Genomic DNA, 23,384 nt, shown 5'->3' on the forward strand with positions numbered 1-23,384 from the left:
TATTCCACAGATAGGCATATTTAAATGCTTGTTCTGTTACATTAATCAATGACTCAAAAAACTTTAATCCAGCTTTCTCCCTCTCTTTTTTAAACTAATTTATTTATTTGTGATGAGGTGGGGGGCAGAAAGAGAGAGAGTCCCAAGCAGACTCTGCATTAAGCGTAGAGCCTGATGCGGGGCTTGATCTCAGGACCCTGAGATCACAACTTGAGCTGAAACCAAGAGTCGGCTGCTTAACCAACTGTGCCACCTAGGCCCCCCTGGTCCAGCTTTCTCTTAATGGATAATTTGGAGCCTCTTTTGTTTAATTCTTTGTTATGTAAGAATCATTGACCCATAGTACCAGGTTCCAGTTGCAAGTCAACCAAGACCTTTATTCTTTAGTAATTTGATGTGCAAATTTAGTAATTTGATGCCTAGTCTTCAAGCCAAAGACACAGAAGTTCCAGCTCTCCCAAGTCAAGTTTCAGAAAAGCAGTGAACTTGAGTTGGCTTCACTTAGTGGCTAGAACTACCCTAGACCCTTAATAAACTATTCCAGGAAGAGGAGCTTTGGCTCTGTTGAGCCATGCCATGGGACAGCATAAAGGCATTGGCTTGGGGGTTTTGTTTCCCCAGCAGACTGACATTCTTGGTTGTGATTTGCTTAGGCTAAAAAAATGGTTCTTAAATTCATTTGTCTTACCCCATCTCACACCAACAGTGAGGGAAGAAAGCCTCTAATACCACGGTATAATCTGCACAGAGAAAACTGAGAGTTGGCCATCTTTATAAGGTGTTTCCTAATGATAAACACCTTGCTACATGTGCTTCTTATTGAGCTTCTGCTCTGTAGTGAGTTATGTACTGGGACCATCTCTTCAAATGCATCTGAAGAATACAAGCATATTGCTGAGTATTAATTATGTGCACAGATTTTTAAAAAATTGGAGAAGTAAGACTTTAATTTGGGTGTTCCTCCAACTAGTTATGTGATATTGTTCAAATCACTTCTCTCCACTTTAATTTCCTTATATATACACTGGGGATCTGATCGTTAAGTCCTTTGGAGACGTTTACATATGGAGCTTAACCCATCATACAAGGCCACGCAGAAGAGGGAGCCTCACGGTCAAGGTCTCCTAGCAGTCTCTTCTCTGCCTGTCATCATCTGTGGCCCTACTGGTACTTCCAGCCACCACTTTTGGTTCTCACCTTATGTGTTGCTCTTTTGTTTTTTCATTCAGAGCCTTAATTCCTTTGTGAGATCTCATTTCCTATTTGCCATGTTCACTTTACACACCAGTAATTCTGCCTCTAGCCTGGTAACTCGCCCCCAGATCCTGATCACATCGTGGGTCTGTCACCACCCTGGACAGTTGCCTGGTTGATCCAGTAGGTGTGAATCCCCTGGCCCAGTTCATCAAGAGGGGCCTGTACCCTGTGTCAAATGGCAGTGGCAACAGAAGCCTCACCCAGTGGCTCTGAGAGAAGGACACAGAAGGAGGGACAATTGCAAACATTAAATTAGAGGAATGCTCAACTAAAGTGGCATGAGACCTCAACTCTTTAAATGAAATTTACTTTGGTTTTCTAGCCATGATTCTACTTTCAAAAATCTTGATGTCAGATCATATCAGAGAGAAGGGGAAAAAGCTATCCTTGGCATTGCTCATTCTCACCTGTGTCTTCCATGTGCAACTTTAAAAAAAAAAAAATTTATTCATGAGAGACACAGAGAGAGAAGTGGAGACACAGGCAGAGGGAGAAGCAGGCCCCATACATGGAGCCCTATGCGAGACTCAATCCCGGGATTCCAGGATCACACCCTGGGCCAAAGGCAGGCGCCAAACCGCTGAGCCACCCAGGGATCCCCAATTCACATGCAACTTAAGAGTCACTCTTCTGGTGGTGGTGCACAAGAATGATGCACAGGGATGAAGGAGCACTGCCCTCCCTTACCAATGCCTTTGGTGTTGTAGCAATATCCTGTTCCTCTGGGAGTTCTTTTTCCCGAAGACTGTTTCCCCTGGTACCATTTGTCCAGTATCTCTTACAGCCCCTTCTCTACTTTCCCATCTTAGCTTTTCTTTTTTTTTTTTTTTTTTAAGATTTTATTTATTTATTCATGAGAGACACACAGAGAGAGAGAGAGAGAGAGAGGCAGAGACACAGGCAGAGGGAGAAGCAGGCTTCATGCATTGAGCCCGACGAGGGCCTCAATCCTGGGTCTCCAGGATCACACCCCAGGCTGAAGGCGGCACTAAACCGCTAAGCCACCGGGGCTGCCCATCCATCTTAGCTTTTCTAAGTCAAACATGTAACATGTAGTCCCAAAGTCATATTTTCACTTAGTTTTGGTTGCCTTCTCCAGAAACATCAAACCCATGGGCACTCTTTGGAACGATTACAAGGACTTGGGGATTTGGTTAATTTACTTTTTTTCAGAGTGTTTCCTCAGGCTCTTATTCTCTCCTTCCCCAGGCTGCTTATACCTTGCCTCTCAACATCACTGCTTACACGCATGGCTCTTTGGCAGATATGACTTTGTCTGTGAATCAGGGGACTTGATGCTGTTTCCTGCTCCATCACTAATACACAGCCTGTCCTTAAATAAATGAGTCCCACCCGATTGCTTCTTATATCTAAAACAATAGGACTTGCTCCATCAGAGTGAAGCTTGGTTGGATAACATGTTTTATTTCATCATGCAGTTAAGCATCTGATACTTTCCTTTGGAAATTATCTGCTTACTTGGTCACAACATCCAAGGGACCACTTGTTCCCTTTTTTCTTTCCATCAAGATGGGGGAGTGAATATGGGGTGGCAGAGAGTTAGTGATAGAACACTGCTGTGAATTATTCTGAGTTCTCAAGAACATGAGGAAGGAAGGAGATGCCTAGAGATGTTGCTAGTCTTCTGTGGCTGGCTCTGCTGCTCCATGGAGAGTGAACACCTGGCAGGACACCAGATCACTTCCCTACCCTCCTTTCTTTCTACCCCTTCCCCAGGACTAGGAAGAAGACTGTCACTAGAGCAGGTCCTGGTAATAATTCTGAGCATTTTGGATGCTAGAGAAAAGAGGCACTCCTCTCTTGAGGCAGATGACTCTGACCTCACACTTTGCTAGAGTGTGCAGAAGCAAAAATGCCCCCCTGGAAAACATTGTACGTATTCTGGGATGTCTCACAAGACACTGCAACCTCCAACATTCTGATGGTTTCAGGAGTGGAGATGTGGCCATGATCATGGCCGTGGAGTTTTCATCCATTTATTCCTCTTTTTTTTCTTTCCTTCATTATCAGTATACTGCAAGACTTGGGATCATGCAAGGATCAGAGTGTTCCCGTACAAAACTGTTTTCAGGAAGGTTTCCTGGCCATTATCTAAGAACTGTTTGTAGTGGTTATAGAGGTAATTCCATATTTGCCAAACTCTAGGGGTAGATGTTATCTTTAAGCCAGAACATTTTCGGAATGCTGGGTGACAAGAGAACCAGACAGCCAAGCATGGTAACACAGAACAAAAGCAACCACTGGGAGAAGTGTCAGCTCTTCATGGTCCCAGTCAGCTGTGCTATAAGTAGGTACAAGAGGAGGCAGCTGCCTGTGGTAGCAGGATTGCTTAGAAGTAGACGGTATTAAAAAAAAAAAAAAAGTAGACGGTATTGAGATCTGTGACTCCTAAGGCAAGTGAGAGAGTGTGTGTTTGTATGACAGGTTGTCTTTTCCCATTACCCATAAATCCTTGGTAAGTGACCCTTTGAGTCATCCAGCCTGCACCAGAGGCCATGTCTCCTTGGTAAAATACCTATTATTTTAAATCTGACCATTTGGGCTGTTCCATTTAATTTTTTAACCTCTCTACCCCTAACCCAGTCACTTTAACCCAATTCAACTGAGTTCTAGTTTTATTGAGAACCTCTCTGTGCTTAGTACAATGAAAGGTCCCAGGGGATATAAGTAAATAATTCAGCCTTGACCTTAAGACATTCAGAGCCTGGCAGAAGAGTTGGTGAACTACACAGTGCAGGCCAAAGCCCACCCTCAGCGTCTTTTCATATGGCCCTCAAGCTAAAAGTGGTTTCTGGGTTTTTAAAAGGTTGTTGGTGGGGAATCCCTGGGTCGCTCAACGGTTTAGCACCTGGCTTCGGCCCAGGGCATGATCCTGGAGTCCCGGGATCGAGTCCCACATCAGGCTCCCTGCATAGAGCCTGCTTCTCCCTCTGCTTCTCTCTCTCTCTCTCTCTCTCTCTTTCTGTGTGTGTGTGTGTGTGTGTGTGTGTGTGTGTGTCTTTCATGAATAAATAAATCTTTAAAAAAAAATCGTTGGGAGTGAGGGGAGGAAGAACAGAAGACAAGGATGGTAAAGCCTAAAATACTGACTCCTTGACCCTGTACCAAAAAAGTTTGCAGCCCCAGGTCTAGTTGATGAGAAAGGAGACCAGATAATGGTGAATTACAGTGGTATGCATTTTTTAAAAGAAATCGTTTGTGAGCTTGCCTCCTATATGCCAGACACAAAGAGACCAAGGGCAGAGAGAGAGCTTCATATGTTTTATATATAAGAGAGAGATGTAGGAAAAGAGAGATCCTCTCTAATGGAATCTAATGAGAAAGACAATAAAGAAGTAAACTATCAAATAGGCACATTTCAAATGCTGACACCTCTGTAACAGAACAAAGCAGGAGTCTACAAAAGAGACAAAAGGGAGGTGTCCTTGGTCAGGGAAGACCAGTCCTAAATAGAATGGAGTGGACTCATCTCCTTGCCACTGAAACAAAGTCTTGTAGAGTATGTAGCAGTGACAAGCATGATGGCTACTAGATAAATCAGTAAAACCAAAATTGTGAGGCTTTTCAGAACTTGCTTAGGTTTTTGGATACAAATCACATTTTTCTATAAATAAATAGATTTGAGGAACAAATCAGAATCATTAAAGTGGTTAAAATCAGGAACCACAATGTTATGTATTAGAATTCATTTCAAAGCAAATCTATGGGGTCCCTGGGTGGAGCAGCGGTTTGGCGCCTGCCTTTGGCCCAGGGCGCGATCCTGGAGACCCGGGATCGAATCCCACATCGGGCTCCCGGTGCATGGAGCCTCCTTCTCCCTCTGCCTGTGTCTGCCTCTCTCTCTCTCTCTGTGACTATCATAAAATAAAAATAAAATTAAATTTAAAAAGCGCAAATCTATGAAAAGTGTAATATTATTTTAGAATTAGTATGATTACTTCAGATAAAGCATATATAAAGATTTGTGACTTAATTTTTATCATTTCTAGTATGAATAATAGCTATCAAAGCAGCAAGAACTAAAATCGATTGTGCATAAAAAGTGAAACTAATCAGCTCTCTTTATTCTTCAAAGAGATAAAAGAATATGGAAAAAGATAAAAGAAAATCCACTTTCTAAAATAAAATGCCTTTTTGCTTTGATTATGAGAACTGTTGGTCCTTTAAATACTTTAAACATTTTGGTTAATTTTTATCCTGGACTTCCTTGAAAGTGGTTAGCTCTGCTAGGTAAAGTGGTTTTCGTCTTTTGATTACATACACAAGCACACCCTGTTCACAGTTTACAACCCGAATAGCACTAGAACTTTAGCGACCACTGTCACTATTTTGATTCAAATTGAAACTCCTGTTTTATCTTTACAGTCTACTTCTAGAAAGCCTTTCTCTGCAGTTTCTGACACTGGTTTGAGAATTTATGTCATTAATCTTCATAATATTCTTGGGAATATTCTTTTCATTCTGATACCTTGGATTTATGTGACACCTTTTTAATGACCTTAAAGGATTTCTTGTAAGGAAGGAGGTTGTAAATCAGATGCACCATGTGGTCATTTCTTTCCTTGTACCCTCTCATATATATTGTGTGTTTCCTTTCCATTGTAATTACTGGATCAAAGTAATTGCTAAAGTGAGTTTATCTGATCAAAGAAAGGGCATTAAAATGTGGTGATTTTGACTTAATGTATGCAGCTGCTTTGAAATTAACACATTGAAATCCAAGAAGGCATCTAAGTCAATGAAACAAAGGAAGCTGTTTACAAAGAATAACTTTTATAATATTGATCCAGTTCATTATACCCTTTTCTTAAAATCAACTTTAAAGTATTATTGACATTGGTGGAAACAGGGGCATTATTTTGGTGCAGAACTTCTGCTGTTGTTAAAAATAATAGGAATAGTAAAAATAGTTAATGTGTGTTGAGCATATACAATGCTCTAGTATTGCTCTAGTATGGTTCTAGTAATGCTCTTGTATTTTGCATATACAGTATTGTGTTGTTCAAGCCTCATAATATTCTTCTGAGGATAATTACTAATGTTACTTCATTTAACAAATGATAGAAGTGTGGCAACAGAATTGTGACAGAGCTAGGATTTAAAATCCAGGAACTGATTCCAGAATCCGTGTGCTAAACTGCATTACTATACTATTTCAGATAATTGGTTGGCAGTACCCCCAATGAGTTTTGAAAGCCCTTGGAGCTTCCCAGAGAACCTGTAAGCTCTAGGAACCAAAGTGTTCACCCAGGCTCTGGGAGATATGTGTAGACTGTCTCATTTCTCAGACACATGAATGGACATCTCACCAATGACAATATTGATCTGAAGGCAGCAAGGCATGAAGCTGGTGTTGCTCCTCCTTAGTAATGATAGGCTTTCCAGCTGTAAACCTCTGCCTAGCAGCTCAAAAGATACCAGCTTGAGTAGAGTTTCACTCTGTGGCCATAAAAAGCTAAACCTAATGGATTAATCAAAGAATTAGCCACCTATTGATTATCTAAAACTAAATTTAATGTGTTTAGACATAGTGCGTGTGGTCAGTTATGATGGCTCATTATACAAAGTCCTGCAGTTGCAAAGCCTGCAAAATTGGAGTCAAATAGACAATGTAGGTGTGAGAGTAGCCCAGGTTCTAAGACAAGAAGGAGTGGTAAGAACTTGGCAAGCTGCATACCCCTTTACATGATTTTGATTATTTTTTTCTAAAATGGAATGTAAACCTAACATTTCTGTGACCTGGATTTATCCTAATGGCCTATGAATCTTTTTTTAGAAAACACTTAAAAGAAAAAAAAAAAAAAAAAAAGAAAGAAAGAAAACACTTTTTTTTTTAACAGTATGGAGGTTTCTCAAAAAGTTGAAAATAGAACTACCCTACCACCCAGCAGTTGCACTACTAGGTATTTATCCAAAGGACACAAAAATATGATCCAAAGGAGTACATGCATCCCATTGTTTATAGCAGCAATGTCCACAATAGCTAAAATATGGAAAGAGTCCAGATGTCCATCGACAGATGGATAAAGAAGATGCAGTATACATATATATGGGGAATACATATACAGTATACATATAATATGCATATATATATACACACACACACACACACACACACATATACACAAGGGAATAAAACTCATCAAAAAGAATGAAATCTTGCCATTTGCTATGACATGGATGGAACCAGAGAGTATTATGCTAATAAGCAAACTAAGTCAATCAGAGAAAAACAAATACCAGATGATTGTAGAATTTAAGAAGCAAAACAGATGAACATAGAGGCGGGAAGGAAAAATAAAATAGGAAAATAGAGAGGGAGGCAAACCGTTAAGATTCTTACCTCTAGGAAACAAACTGAGGGTCGCTGGAGGGGGTTACGTGAGGGAGAGGGGTAACTGGGTGATGGGCATTAAGGACGGCACTTGATATAATGAGCACTGGGAGTTATATGCAACTGATGAATCACTAAATTCTACCCCTGAAACTAATAATATACTATATGTTAGTTAAACTGAATTTAAATTTTTTTTTAATTTTTAAGCAAAAAAAAAAAAAAAACTTTTCATTATAAAAATGTCAAACAAACACAAAAGTAGATAAACCCCCGTGTGTCCATCACCCATGTTGCAGCTTTGTCTACCTTGTTTCATCAATCCCTTTCTCCTTTTTAGTTTAATTTTTAAATTTTTCTGGAATATTTTGAAGCAAATGTGAAATATTTCACTTATAGATACTCAATATGTATCTCTAATATATAAAGATCTTTTAAAAATATGTATCCAAAACATTATTAGAACATTACAATACAGTAACAAATTGTAGTATTATTTAATATCATCTAATAGCCAGTCTGTGTTCACATTTCCCCATTTGTCTTAAGCATTTTTTTTTTTTTACAACTGATTTGTTCAAATCAGAAGCCAAATAAGTCAGGACTCATGAATCTTGAGAATCTTTCCTTAGAAAAGAAGAGATGTGAAGAAAATATGGAGTGAAGTTATTAAAAACATCACTTCACTCATGGGCCTATAGAAGACAAGGTCTGACATTTGTTTATCACTTTGATTTCAAAGTGCTTTTAATTACTGCATTTAAAATATGAGTCATTGATTCTCTGTGTCAGTTCTGAATAGAATTCTTAGCACTAGAATGAATGGTTTGGGATTATCTAATACAGGGACTTCTAATGTTCTTGTGCCAAAGACTCCTTTGGGAAACCCTCTAGAACCATTCTTTGAACAGTGTTTTAAAATGCATAAAGTAAAATATATAATGCTACAAAGGAAGCCAATTCTATTAAAATACTATTACCAAATTGTTAAAAATGATTTAATCATATGGTTAAAAACATATGATATGAGATATGGGCTTCTTTGATGACACCTTGAATAACAATATCCAGTGGCACATCTAATAACCCTTGTAACTTTGAGATAGTGATGAGCATAAAGAATATTTTAAGATATGGGCAACACCTGCAGTGTGATTAGAAGCATCTGTGATTTCTTTTGATAACAAAGTCAAGATACTGCTAATACTGCTGTAGATTGTTGCCTACGTTCATAATTGGAGGAAACACTAAATTTAAGTTAAAGGTAGTGAATGTGAAAGATACACTTTTTTCCTGTGCAAGTTCCCCCAATGCCCACATTTGATTCTAAGACTTTGCAGAGTAGGAGGCAAAGGGAGGTGTGTGGATCTGAGATTGAGAATCTCAGAAAATTCCCTGTATTACAGGGGTAGGTTGTGGCTGAGTACCTAACCCCAAGCCATGCATAATGTTAGGGAAGAACAGGACTAGAAGCCAGGTTCCTATATTCAATTAAGCATTTTCCCTGTTTGAATGGCTGAATTCTAAGATTCCTAGGTAAGGTCAATGTAGATACTTTTGCAGCAGTATGTGGTCAGTATTATGTTGCTGATATCTTAATACTATCCTGAAGAACTAAGTAATGTCCAACATAAGGAAAATACCGCAAAATAATACTCATTTAATTTTTTAATGACCTTCCTTTTGTATATTATATGCTCCCTAATTGTACAAGTTCAACTTTCCTAAGTCCATGGGACATTTTTCCCCTTTTTGAAGTATAACTTTATACTTTAACTTATAGTAAAACTCACCCATTTTAAGTGAATACTTTAATAAATTTTGTCAACCACATACAGCCACAGAACTAGCATCATAGTCAGGATGTGGAATATTTTCATCACCCTACAAAGCTTCCCATGTGCCTTTGCAGTGGATTCCCTCTCTTGACGTTCAGCCCCAGGTAGTCACTGACCATTTTATGTTACTACAGTTTATTCTGTTCTATAACAGAGGGTATAGAATTTCATAAAACTGGAATCAAATAGTATATGGTCTTTTGTATGGGACTGCTTCCACTTAGCATAGTGTTTTTAAGATCCACCCATGTTGATATTTCATTCTTGTTTATTACTAAGTAGTAGTCCCTTTTTCCATTCCACTAGTCATCCATTTACCAAGTTGGTGGACATTTTGTTTCCAGTTTCTGCCTATCAAGAATAATGCTCCTCTGAACATAGTTTAAGTCTTTAAAAAAAAAAAGATTTTAATTAGTTATTCATGAGGGACACAGAGAGAGAGAGAGGCAGAGACATAGGCAGAGGGAGAAGTAGGCTCCATGCAGGGAGCCCAATGTGGGACTCGATCCCGGAACTCCGGTATCACACCCTGAGCCGAAGGCAGACAGACGTTCAACCACTGAGCCACTCAGGCATCCCTCTCATTATGGTTTTAAGGTACAATTCCCTAAGGGCTAGTGATGTTGAGCACCTTTTCATGTGCTGTTTACAAAGTAAGTTGTTTTGTAAAATGTCTGTTCAAATCTTTTTCCTGTTGTAATTGGATCATTGTCTATTTTTGAGTCATGAATTCTTCATATATATTAGATGCAAGCCCCTTGTCAGTTATATGTTCTATGCATTTTTCTTCCAATCTGTGTCTTGCCTATTCATTTTTTAACTGTTTCTTTGAAAGAGCAAAAATTTTAATTTTGATTAAGTTCATTTTATCACATTTTCATTTTATGGTTGTGCTCTTGTTTTTAAAATTTTAATTCCAGTATTAGGTAACATACTGTGTCATATTAGTTGCCGGTATAGAATATAGTAATTCAACAATTCTGTACATTACTCAGTGCTCATCATGTAAGTGTACTCTCTATCACCTAGTTCACCCATTCCCTTCTCCCACCTCCTGTCTGGTCACCATCAGTTCTCTACAGTTAAGAGTCTGTTTTTTGGTTTGTCTCTTTTTTTTATTTGTCCATTTGTTTTGTTTCATTAATTCCACATGTGAATGAAATCATACAGCATTTATCTTTCTCTTTTTCATTTTGCATTATGCCATCTAGCTCCATCCATATCACTGAAATGGCAAGATTTTATTCTTTTTTGTGGCTGAGTAGTATTCCATTGTATCTATATACATTACATCTTATCCATTATCTATTGATGGACATTTGGGCTTCTATCATAATTTACCTTTTGTAAATAATGCTGCCGTGTTGGGGTGCATATATCTTTTTGATTAGTATTTTCATACTCTTTGGGTAAATACCCAGTAGTGGAATTACTGGATTATGTGGTAATTCTGTTTTTAATTTTCTGAGGATATTCCATACTGTTTTCTGCAGTGGCTTCACCAGTTTGCATTCTTACGGACTGTGCTTTTAGTGTCCTACTTAAGATGAAGTTCAAAAAGAATTTCTAATCTAGTTCAAAAAGAATTTCTACATTGTTTTCTTATGCAAAATTCATAATTTTAGCTCTTACATGTAGGTCTGTGGTCCATTTATTATTGTATAGAAGTACAATTGATTTTTGTATATTGACATTTAGTGGATTCCTTAGAATTCATGATCATGTCACCTGCAAATACTTTTCCAACATGTATTTCCTTCCTTCCTCCCTTCCTCCTTCTTTTCTTTCTTTCTTCCTTCCCTCCCTCCTTCTCCTTCCCTCCTCGTTCCGTTCCTTTCCTTTCCTTTCCTTTCCTTTCCTTTCCTTTCCTTTCCTTTCCTTCCTTTCCTTTTTCCTTTTTCCTTTTTCCTTTTTCCTTTTTCCTTTTTCTTTTTCGCTTTCCTTTTTGCTTTCCTTTTTCCTTTCCTTTTTCCTTTCCTTTTTCCTTTCCTTTTTCCTTTCCTTTTTCCTTTCCTTTTTCCTTTCCTTTCCTTTCCTTTCCTTTCCTTTCCTTTCCTTTCCTTTCCTTTCCTTTCCTTTCCTTTCCTTTTTTCCTTCCTTCCTTCCAGGGATCTTCAGACCTGACCTGTTTAGTTGATTTAGTCCATGCACCATATATTGAGCACTTGCTCTTTCAGGCACTGTCAAAACTCTAGGGATACCAGAATGAATGCCACCTGCTCTGAAATTGCTCAGTCTAGTGAGAACATATAAAAACAAATGCAATCTTAGGCATCTACCAGACATTTTGGGAACATAGCTCCAACCTGATAGCACAGGAGGACTGTAAGAACATTTCAGGCAAAGGAGCTAGCATAAACAAAGGCACTGAGGGGAGAAATAGAGTGAGAGACTGTAAATCATTTAGAATTTCTCCAATGTGTATTGGATCCTGGGGAACTGTGAGAGATTGAGCTAGAGGCTGTCAGAGCCCAGAACTCAGAGAGCATTGTATACCAGGCTGAAGAGTATAGATCTTATATCCCAGGGATAGCAAGGAGTTATTGAAGTGTGCTCAGTAGAGAAGTGGTATGTATTTTCTTTTTTTTTTTTTTAAAGGGGGGGTACTATTTTGGTATTATCAGGAGATGATTTAGGCAAAAGATAATTAGACCTGAATGAGAACAGTCATAACAAGGATAAAGGAGAAGGAACACTACTTACAAGGTTCGGTTTGGGAAGATGAAAAAAGCTCTGAAAGTGAGTGGTGGTGATGGTTGTATAGCAAAGTGGCTATACCTCATGCCACTAAACTGTACACTTCAAAATGGTTATATTAGTTATTTTTATGTTAATGTATATTTTACCACAATGGAAAATGAAAAAATCAAAAAGACACAATTCGTTAGTAGGCAGGCATCTTACTGGCAAACTTTCTTCAGTCTCAGTCATCATGGTGTTTGTCTCTAATTCATTGTCAATCAGAGGTTACTTGTGATAAGAAGTGACCTCTAATGATAGGTAGTAATAATAATAATAATAATGCCATTGTTCATATATAAATAATATTGTTTGCGGAGTGCTCATTCTGGGCAAAGTACTGTGTTAAGTACTTTACATTCATAATTCCATAGAATTCTCTCAACAGTCCTGTCAGATGGCTCCTTATCTCCATTTTACAGTAGAGGAGAAACTAGGGCATCTAGAAGTAAAATAATTTGCTGGATGTCCCATAGCTAGTAGTGGAAGGAAGCAGCATTAGAATTAATACCTTTTCATTCCAGAACTCTTATTCTTAACGGTTCACTAGAGCATACTAGTTCACATGGTGGAGCACGCCACTGGTTTGGGAATAGGCTACAGATGGGCTGCTGATTGCTTTAGTTCTTGTAGGAGCTGGATCCCATGTTGGCAACCTCTGCTGGCCTCACACATTTTTCCCAGGGTGCCATGCAGTCACACCATTTTTCCCATGATGCCATGATTTAAAAAGAAGCTGAGGAGCACGGTGTAATGCTATGTTGTCTTTTCTAAAACAATTAGGAGACCTTAGATACGTATACTACGAGGAGACTCCCAGCCCCAGTCTGCATGATGGGTAAAGAAACTAATCCCTAGTTCCTTTCTGCAAATGAAGTCCCACAGTGTTCTCCAGTGTTATTTCTGATGTACCCAGCTGTTAATCTGTCTCTTTGTACTCTGAGTCTTTTGAGCCCTCCAGAGTGTTAAAAAGGTAGATTAGGATCCCCTGTCTCCAGAGAAACCATAGCGCCTGCCAGTGACCAGCAAACTTTGCATACAGGTGAGCCTAGAGAAGATCATTGCAAAGAGGAATCTGTGAGTGTGATTGAGGCCAGGGAATTAACATTCACATTTTAAACAACCTCCGCAGTCTCTGATCTAGACCATTTTTCCCACTGTGTTTCCCAGTAAAGAGACAAATTTAGTTCCTTGCATCTTCCCAGTTAGTATTTCAGGTTAGACACAGAGTCTTACTCAGCTTTATAGTCCTGAACATTTATAGGACTGGGGTTTGCCTTTTTATGTACTCCCAGGTGGCAGGTGCATTTAATTCCATGAACACTTAAGCATATTTTTTTGTGCCAGGCACCAAGCTGAATACTAAAGATAGAGGGCCGAATGGGACATGTTCCTTTTCTAAAGAAATTCACAGTCTAATGTACTCAAAATTCCGTGAGGCTTTTCCCAATGAAGATTGTCTTAAAAAAAAAAAAAAATCTCTTTGGCTTTGCTAAAATTTCTTCTTTCTCATTTGGCTGTAGTTTGGAAACCTCATATGTATTGTAAACTGTCTCCTTTGTCAGACAAATTAAAAAGAATTTGCAAAGTTTATCCTTAAGCTCTCGTTTGATTGAGACCTCAGAAATGAACTGTGGTCTGAAGAAAGCATCTCCAAATGGTGCGTAGCCTTTGTTTTATGTCGGAAGAATGAAGTGGGCCAAAACCCTCAGTTCAGTCTGTTCCACCACAGCTAGTCAATGAGAAGGTAGACCCTAGTTGATGGGACAGCTCTTGAACACTGTATTTACAAGAAGATGAAAACATGCTCTGTTGGCCTCTAACCAAGAGGACCGAATACTTCAAAAGACCCATTATTCTGGAAGATGAACAGCCCAAGATCGCAGCAGACTCAGTGGACTCCACAGAAAGTAAACAAAAAGAGACTGTCTGCTCTAATGTTCAAAGACAGTTTACTCCAACAGCATCCATTGTTTCCATTATTCCAGAGATCATGGGGGCTGCAGAAAACCCAACACAATCAGAAAGAATGGCTTCTTGATTTCAGCTTTCCAAACTTGATTCTTTTAACAAGTAGAAAGTCCTTTGAAACAACCCAGGTTGCACTTTGGTACCCTGAGAATGTTAGTTGTTTTCAGCCATGTATGAACCACGGAGGTGCTGGTGAGTGACTAGAGTGTTGAGTGGGAGTAAAGACCTCAGTGTCTATTCCTGGTTCCATTTTGTCCTGGCAAGTGTGTTAGGTCAGCTCAGTCTCCCCACAGAAGGTAATAATATAATTAAATCAGTTGTTTTTCTTCAAGTGGGCTAAGGGGCAGAAAATGGAAGAGCAGGGGTGGCCACTGTCCTGATTCACCTTGCACGACTCCTGTGTATTTCCAGTTTGGGAGAACAGGAAGGAGGTAGGGCTTAGCCAGAATTTTCAGGCATGTGTGGGCTTGTTTTTGCACATGCGTGCACACACACAAATACACACACACACCTCAGTGATGACACTTAGCTAACTTAACACTCCTGGAACTAAGGCATGGGGAAAAACAAAAAGTAGCTGTCCCCCCCCCACACACACACACACACAAAATACAGGGACCCTTCTAAGAATCTTCCTTTTTAATTTTTTTATTTTGTGGTTTATTTATTTATTTATTTTGTGGTTTGAATGGGCAGTATAGTCACCTAATTTTTTAAGAAAATACACACTATGAAAAAAAAATCTCTCCTTCCCCCTTGCTTCATCCATCTTGTCTTCTTGTCACTTTTTTTTTTTTGAAATTGACATACAGTGTTACAGTAATTTCAGGTGTATAGCATGTTCGTGTACATTAGCTTTTTAAAATTCTGCTTTGCAGAGTTTCTTCACACAGATAAATGTTAGAATATATTCTTAATTTTCTTTCCTCTTGCATGAAAAGCATATTACATGTCCGATCTGCACTTGGAACAAGTACTTTTGAGGTCTTGTTACCATGGATGTGCAGTTCCTAACCTCCCCTCAATCTCAGTTCCTGAGTTAAGACAAAGGCTCAGAACCTGCAGCTTTCCAGCTCTTGTAAATTTAGGTGGGATTTATAATGCTTCTGTCACTCTCAAGTGGTTATTAGAAATGTCTCTTCAATATCTGCTATAAGACTTTACAGTATTTCAGAGTACTTTCCCACTTACTATCTCATTTAATTTGAAGCTCCCTGAATACCATGGAGTTGGTAGAGCAGGTATTACCCTTGTTTTTAAGGTGAGGAAATTAAGGGCAAAGAGTGTGCATTGGGTCACACATGGCTCTAAGGGCCATTCTCATACCTAATGCCACTTTTCCTATTTTCTGAAAACAAGAAACTGCTTTCCATAGTTTTGTTAATACTTCTCCATATCTACCACATAGTCTTTCATGGTTTTTAAAAATTTTTTTATTTTGAGATCATTGTATAGTCGTCACATCTAAGCATAAGAAATAACCAGACAGAGAGATGTTGTGGTACCCTCTACCCAGTTTCCTCCAGTGCTGACATCCTAAACAACTGCATTACAATAGCAACAACCAGAATATTCACATTGACACTGTTATGGGGCAGAGCATCTCCATCACCAGGAGGATCCCCAGTGCCCAGGCCAGTTCCTATTCCCCTGCAGTTTCCATTAAATCAGCCACCCTCACCCACTGATTCTGTGTTGTTCATACTCCTAGTGTATGGTATGACTTGATGGCTGTTGGGGAGATTATTCCCTGCAGAGAAATCCTGCAAAATTATATCCTGATCCTTCCCAATGAGAGGCAAGTTTTCTGTATCTGGATGTACTAAATCCTGTTTCTTTAGAAGTGTCCCAGACCTACAAAGATGTAACCAGATCCAACATTTCAGCAAACAGAAGGGGAGGCTTGTAACAAACAGGAGTCATTGCTCTATAGTTACCCCCACGGGCACATACTCCCCTTCCAGGGCAACCACATTACTTCATAAACATGGCACCTCTTCTTTATCTCAGAATGAAAGACCTAAAGGAAGCACCACAATAATAGTTGCCAGCCAGGATCCATTCCTTATCTGGCTGCTGTCAAACTATCTGTAAATAATCAATCCAGAACAGTCCTCCAGGTTGTTATTTTCTCTCCCACTTCTCTTCTTCCTAAGATTTGGCCTTTACAGTCTCCACCTTTGGAGGGGATCCTGTGCTCCCTGTACCTGGAATGAGTCAGCATATGGATTCATACCTGCATTTCCAGGGTAATGGACTGAGGTTATCAAAAAACCCAATCTGTCCAACCCTAGATCAAAATCAAGGCATTTTCTAGCAACCTAGAGAGCTGTATGCTGGAACATACAGTACAACTCTTTTGGGAAATACCTGGCTGGGGCAAAATGTTCATTTCTCAGACAGCAAAGCCTTTGTAAAAGGGAAACAGACTCAAAACTGGGTGGTGATGAGATAAAGATGGGCCACTCCTGTTGGAATGTTTGTCGTGTTGGTGGGGAGTTTGTTGAACAAGGTTTCTACCTTATCTGTCTCTTTTAGATTTATAGCTCCAGAGCCCACAGACAGGAGGCCACAGATGTGAACACAGGCTATGGAAAGATTAAAAACAAACCTAGGCTTTTTGATAAAAGTAATCTTGAGATTTTTTGGATTTTGTTGTTTTGTTTCAGGGAAGACACGTTAGAGGCTCTAACAGAGCCTTGACTAGCCATACTTAGCAGTACTTGGCTAACCATGTAGATTACAAAATGCTGGAAGGAATACTGCCTTGGTGTTATTGATAGCAAGCATGGTATTTCCCATTACTCTGCCCTGAAAAACAGGGTTAAACCCACTATTTTAATTCAGCTAAAAGCAGTTTAGACCGGCCACTGTATCAGGTATGTGAATAAGATATGGCCCCTCCCTCATGGAACCTATAATAAGAAAATCATCAATATATCTTACTGTTCCAGAAATTAATATTAAAGTTATCCCAGAGAAAGGGCCAGATCGAGGAACAAGCTCCTCAAGTGGTGGTGTCTGGCACCTCCTTTGCAGCCTTTCTGCTGTGGAGGAGGTTTGGGCTTCTGCTATTGGTCATGGGCTTCTGCTGTGCAGAGGGTTTGGGCTCCTGCTATTGGTCATGGATTTAATTGTACCTAAACCAGACACCACCTTTGTCTTCTGCTCCTGAACAAAGAGTCATCCTGCTGTTCACCCAGATGGCTTCATTATTGCTTCAATCTGTTGATACCTTCTGCTCTTTCTATGGAAGAGAAAGTGTCTCAGCCCTCAATTCAGTTCACACTAATCATGGTCATATGGAACACTCATATGAGACAGTCACTTTGCTAGATAGTTTATGTGCATTATCTCACGTCATCCTTATAGTACTGCCATATAAAAATCATGATTGCCATTCTACAAATGAAAAGGTAGAAAGCAGAGAGGTATAGCAACTTGCCTAAGATCCCACAGGTGATAAATGCAGAATGATTTAAATCGGGTCCCAACTTTTCAAACTCTTGAGCCCTTTCTGCTCTGCCTTGCTTTATCTTTCACAGTGATAGGTTGCTATTATCTCTTGATTCTTAAAGTGATATGCTCTTGCTCTGTTTTCCTGGGTTCAGGAGTCAGTTATGCAGGGGGTACATGAACACAGAGTTGATGTATACATATTACGTTCCAGAGTCTTGTGTGCGAAAAAAGATGTAGAGCATCTCTGGCTTTTTCAGTGAAAAGATGGGAAGGTGGGCATTCACAGCTAGACCTCAGTGGAGTGCCTAACTTGTTTGGTAGTGTTTGAGATGAAAGGAGCCTGCTTCACACGTATGGAATTCTTCAGAAGAACACAGACCCAGAGGCTTAGAGTTTTCACCCATCTAACTTGAGGAGGTTTTTATAAATGCAGGGTTGTTGCATGTGTTTGATTTGGTTGGGCCTCAACCTGGACCACAGCCACCATCTGCCACCAGGGCCACTTCCTGGTGCATCAGGGAGATTGTTCCTTCAAGGTCTCACCCACCCAGGCAGTGACCCAACATGACCTCCTCTCCTCATGACATGGGCCCTACAGGGATGGCTGTGCTTCCAATTGTAGTGATGTGACTTGGTCTCAGTCTTCAAATAGTTCCTGGTTTTCTTTTCCAAGAAGTTTTGAGAGGTCAGCCTGTCAATATGTTGTAAAGGAAATAAGCCTCTTAAGTGTCCATGCCCTTTATCCATTTTGGTTGAGCTGTAATTGAATATTTAAAGTTGCATGTACAGTTGACCCTTGAACAATGTGGAGTTGGCAGTGCTGACCGCCATTTAGTTAAAAATCCACATGATTTTTGACTTCTCCAAAACTTAATATCAAGTAGCTTGCTGTTGACCAGAAGCCTTACCAATAATATAAATTGTCAATTAACATACTTACTATGTTTGATGTATTATATACTCTGTATTCTTATAATAAATTAAGCTAGAAAAAGAAAATATTATTAAGAAAATCATAAGAAAGAGAAAGTACATTTGCAGTACTGTTATTTATAAAAAAAAAAAAAATCTGCATGTAAGTGGATCCACACTTACCTGCCTATAAGTGAATCAAGCCCCTGTATTCATAGGTCAGCTGTATTTAAGGTATATAGCTTGGTGTTTAGATATACGTATGTACTATGAACTGACCCCCAGGCAAGCTGATTGGTCACGTACCCCTCACCTCACAATAACCATTTTCTTCTATGTGTGTATGAGTGGTGGGAACATAAGATCTACCCTCTTAGCAGATTGCAAGTATATAATATATTATTATTAACTTAAAATCCCATGCTGTACATTAGGTCTCCAGAACTTATTTATCTTACAGAACTGAAACTTTGTGCTTTTTGACCTGCATCTCCCCATGTCCTCCCTCCCACCCAGTCCCTGGCAACCACCATTCTACCCCTTGCCTCTATGAGTTTGACTATTTTAGATTCCTCATATAAGCAAGATCATGAAGTATTTGTCTTTCTGTAACTGGCTATTTCCTATAGCCCGATGCCCTCTGGGTTTATTTGTTTTTGTCACAAATGGCAGGGTGTCCTTTTTGAAGGCTGAATAATATTCCATAATGTATATATACTAAATTTTCTCGATGTACTCATCTATTGACAGACATGTAAATTATTTTCCTATCTTGGCTATTGTGAATAATGCTACAGTGAACATGGCAGTGCAGATATCTCTTCAAGCTACCCAGAAGTGGGATTTCTGGATCATATGGTTAGTTCTATTTTAAATGTTTTAGTTTGATGCAATCTTACTTGTCTATTTTTTCTTTACTTACCTGTGCTTTTCGTGTCATATCTAAAAAAACCATTGTCCAAACCTGTGCTTTTGGTGTCATATCTAAAAAAAAAACCATTGCCCAAACCAATTGTCAAGAAGACTTTTCCTTATGTTTTCTTTTAGCAGTTTTACAGATTCTGGTCATAGGTTTAGGCCTCTAATCCATTTTGAGTTGCTTTTTGTATATGATTAGCTAAGGGTCCAATTCATTCTTTATGTAGTTATGCAGTTTTCCCAGCACCATTTGTTAAGGAGTCTGTCCTTTCCCCCCTTGTATGTTGTTGGTTACCTTGTCAAAGACCAATTGGCTGTAAATGTGTGGATTTATTTCTGGGCTCTCTCTTCTGTTCCATTGGTCTGTGTGTCTGTTTTTGTGCCAGTACCATACTCCTTTGATTACTGTAGCTTTGTAGTATCAGGATGTGTGATGCCTCCAGCTTTGCTCTCCTTGATGAAGATTGCTTTGACTATGTAGAATCTTTTGTGATTTCATATAAATTTTAGGATTTTTAAAAAGATTTTATTTATTCACAAAAGACACAGAGAGAGAAAGAGAGAGAGAGAGAGAGTCAGAGACACAGGCAGAGGGAGAAGCAGGCTCCGTGCAGGGAGCCTGATGTGGGACTCGATCCTGGGTCTCCAGGACCAAGCCCTGGGCCGAAGGCAGGTGCTAAACCACTGAGCCACCCAGGAATCCCCAAATTTTAGGATTTTTTAAGAATTTCTGTAAAGAATGCCAGTGGGATTTTGATAGGAATTCCATTGAATTTATAAATCACTTTGGATTGTATGGTAAATGTCTATGCCCTTTGCAGCAAGAGTTCCATTAACATATTGAAGCTGAGGCAACAGTACGGAATTGGAAAGGATTTTAGATAAATACAAAAAAGCATGTGTCACCCCCAATCTTTCCTTTCTGAGACCATTAGTTAAAAGGGAAACACGAAACCTTGCAGGTTAAGTATATAGTGTAATATTGGATGATTCTGTTTATAAATCTCAAAATGGCAAGTTTAAAATGGGTTTTCAAGTTTCACAGATGTGGCTTAAGCTTGGTAATTGCCTGTAGCTTATGACATTTATGCTAATCAATAACATTTAATAATTTTAGATGATCGCTTATCCTATTCTAGGAACATGATAGGAGATGATTCCTACTGTTAAGGGCATTAACTTTCAGTTGACATGGGTGTAGAGAATACAAAAACCATAGATATACATTCTAAGAGGGGAGAAAGAGAGAGAGTTGTGTTAGCAGTTAGAGAATTGGGAGAATTCCTTGGAGAAAAGATGTAAGGAGTTTTAAGATTTCACTATGAACGAAGGGTAGGGTGTGATGAACAGGAGAGTAAGAGGTTCTTTGCAGTAGTTAGTCCAGTTTACTGTTCACAAAAGCAGCAATTGAGGTCTATGACCAAGCAATATGTTCAGAACCGTCATTCCATAAGCTTAAGAGAAATCAGACACTTAACCCCTGATAACTTTAAACAAGCTAAATTAAATAGCATGGTTTTTGCTTTGCTTTTAGAATTGTGTCAGCTTGGTTTGATAATGTGGATATCTCCTGGGAAGATGGTCATTAAGGCAAAATCTTTTAAAAGTTGTAGCTTTGAGGAGGGAAGTAGAGGGTGAACCCCGCAAAATAAAGGGGTAACCTCCTGCTTAGGCAAAAGCTCAAAGATAAGTAGAATGCCTCAACTCAAAGATTCAGTCCTCAGTGTAAGTCAGAACAGTCAAATGAAGGTGTGGTTTGATAGAAGTTTACTTCTATTCCAAAGGCTGGTTTGGAGGGTGTAGCAGAAAGCTGAACTAGACAGCGGTTTATTCAGTTTGGTTCAGTGGCCACCACACAAAGTAAACAAATAGGTCCTGAGCCTCTCCAGAGTCAGAAGTCTGAGATGATACTCCATGGTGCCTGCCATTAAGTTGCTCACTGTCAAATGGTGAAGTCTGTGAGACCAAGAAAGCCCACGGTGGGGTGGAGACTGCCAGGTTCTGCGGGAGACTGCCATTCTCCCTGGCAGTGGAGAAGCCTTCACAAAGACACTTGAAGTGGGCACTGGCATGGCCAAGGCAGCACGTGGAGTAATGAGCGCTTTGGAGACAGGAGACCAGGAGGGCCCAGCAGCACCCACTCCCACTCCGAGCTGGGAGAGCCATGGCCCCCAGCACAGGAAGTCATCTTCCCAGCCACTGCTCTCCACATGTCTTCTGGAATCCCTTAAAGCTTATTTTACTCTGGCTGGCAAAGATCAGAGCTAAGAGCTGATACAACATCCCTGTGTGGGAGATAGTTTTTACCAGATTCTCAGGATTGAACATCCGCTTCACCCAGCTCTTAATGACGGGACCAGACCCCATGAATAGCCTTCAGACCAGGGTATGGTGTGTAGCTTCTCCTTCTCCTTTAGCACCTCCTTTAGTCCACGTGGGCCCTACGTGCTGCAGCACAGTGTGGTATGTGGCTCCAGCACCGACTCAGCATCACAACCCCCCAGAACCTTGAAAAGGGCTGCCACCTCCACACGTCCTTGCCTTTCTCCATCCCAGCCCCCTCTCCACTACTGAGTCAGAATTAGAGGCAGGGGTTTGGTGCTGTACTCAGGATTTGTAAGGAAATCACTCAGTTCCTAAGTGAATGAGGCACAGGTGAGCTCGCTTGACAGCTGCACAGATAGTGGAAGGAACATGCCTCACAGCCACAACACCTGGCTATAGTTTCCATGCTCACCACGTCCTGGCCCCCAGACTGTTCCGCATCTGTGAAATGGGACTGCTGCTTCTCCTGCCTACCTCACAGGGGTTTTGTGATGGTGAAATCACACAGAAGCAAATTGGAAACAACCACTGCAATAAAGTGCAAGGTATTATTTATCCCGGTGTTCACCGTTCCCATGTCCCCACCCTGGAGGATCCGACCGTCACTTCACTTTAGGACAGTTTCACTAGCCAGCTGATTTGTCCCCTGACCCTATACCCTGCCATCAAATTACTGTATTGAAATACCACTCCCAGGGGCACATGGGTGGCTCAGTTAGCTAAGTGCCTGTCTTCGGATCAGGGCATGATCTGGGGGTCCTGGGACTGAGCCCCATATTGGGCTCCCTGCTCAGTGAGGAGCCAGCTACTCCCCCCCTCTCTCTATCCCTCCTCACCACTTATTCTTTCTCTCTCTCAAATAAATACATACAATCTTTTAAAAAAGAAAAGAAATACCACTTCCATTTTGTGTCTTCTCTGTTCAGAAGTGCCCGCTGGCCTTTCTCAGTAGGTAGGCTTACCTTGTCCATCAGACTTTCTCTCTTACTCAGCCTTGGCCTCTTTGTTGTCCCTTCCTTGCAGTCTCTCCTTAACCTCCATATCTTTCTTTCAGCCTTTCTTAAAATCTGTCCTCTAACCTGATCACCTCCATCTTGATCCAAATAATGTAGTTATGAGACTTTAACATATATTTTCTGGGATGATTTTTTAATTGTCACATGTATTTGCTTCATTATTCTAGTTAATTTGCTTGCCAAGGTCCAAGACTACATCAGAGTGACATTTTACGCTGTGAGGTGATTAAGCCCAGTGTTCCACAAAGGGTTAGGCAGGTGGCAGGGACTCTGCAGCCCTGTGCCGAGGCTGGGCAGGGGCAGGGGTGAGCCTGGAAGTCAGAGCACACTTGCAGCCTGTGACACACTTTCATTTCCAGGGCCACTTTTCATCATCACTACCCTGGAAGGCAGTGGTTATTTGCCCCATTCAACATGAGAGAAGAGAGCCTTAGGTGAAGGAATATCAGTTTTATGGGGTGAAAGGGAGTCAAGGGGACCCTGTGTTCTCAAGGGGAGCCACAATGTAGCGTAGCCCACAGGTGGGTGTGAAAGTGAAGGACCCCCTATGGGTCAAGGCCTGTTGTTGGCCAGGCTGGGGCTGAGGCCAAAATA

General features: G+C 40.2%; 1 protein-coding gene across 13 annotated transcripts in view; it reads left to right on the forward strand.

The window, feature by feature from the left end:
- BABAM2 (BRISC and BRCA1 A complex member 2) overlaps positions 1–23,384 on the forward strand; it is a 449,505-nt gene that overhangs the window by 367,508 nt on the left and 58,613 nt on the right. The gene's annotated exons all lie outside the window — the stretch shown is intronic.

This window comes from Canis lupus, chromosome 17 (genome assembly GCF_003254725.2).
Source record: "Canis lupus dingo isolate Sandy chromosome 17, ASM325472v2, whole genome shotgun sequence".
Lineage (NCBI taxonomy): Eukaryota > Metazoa > Chordata > Mammalia > Carnivora > Canidae > Canis > Canis lupus.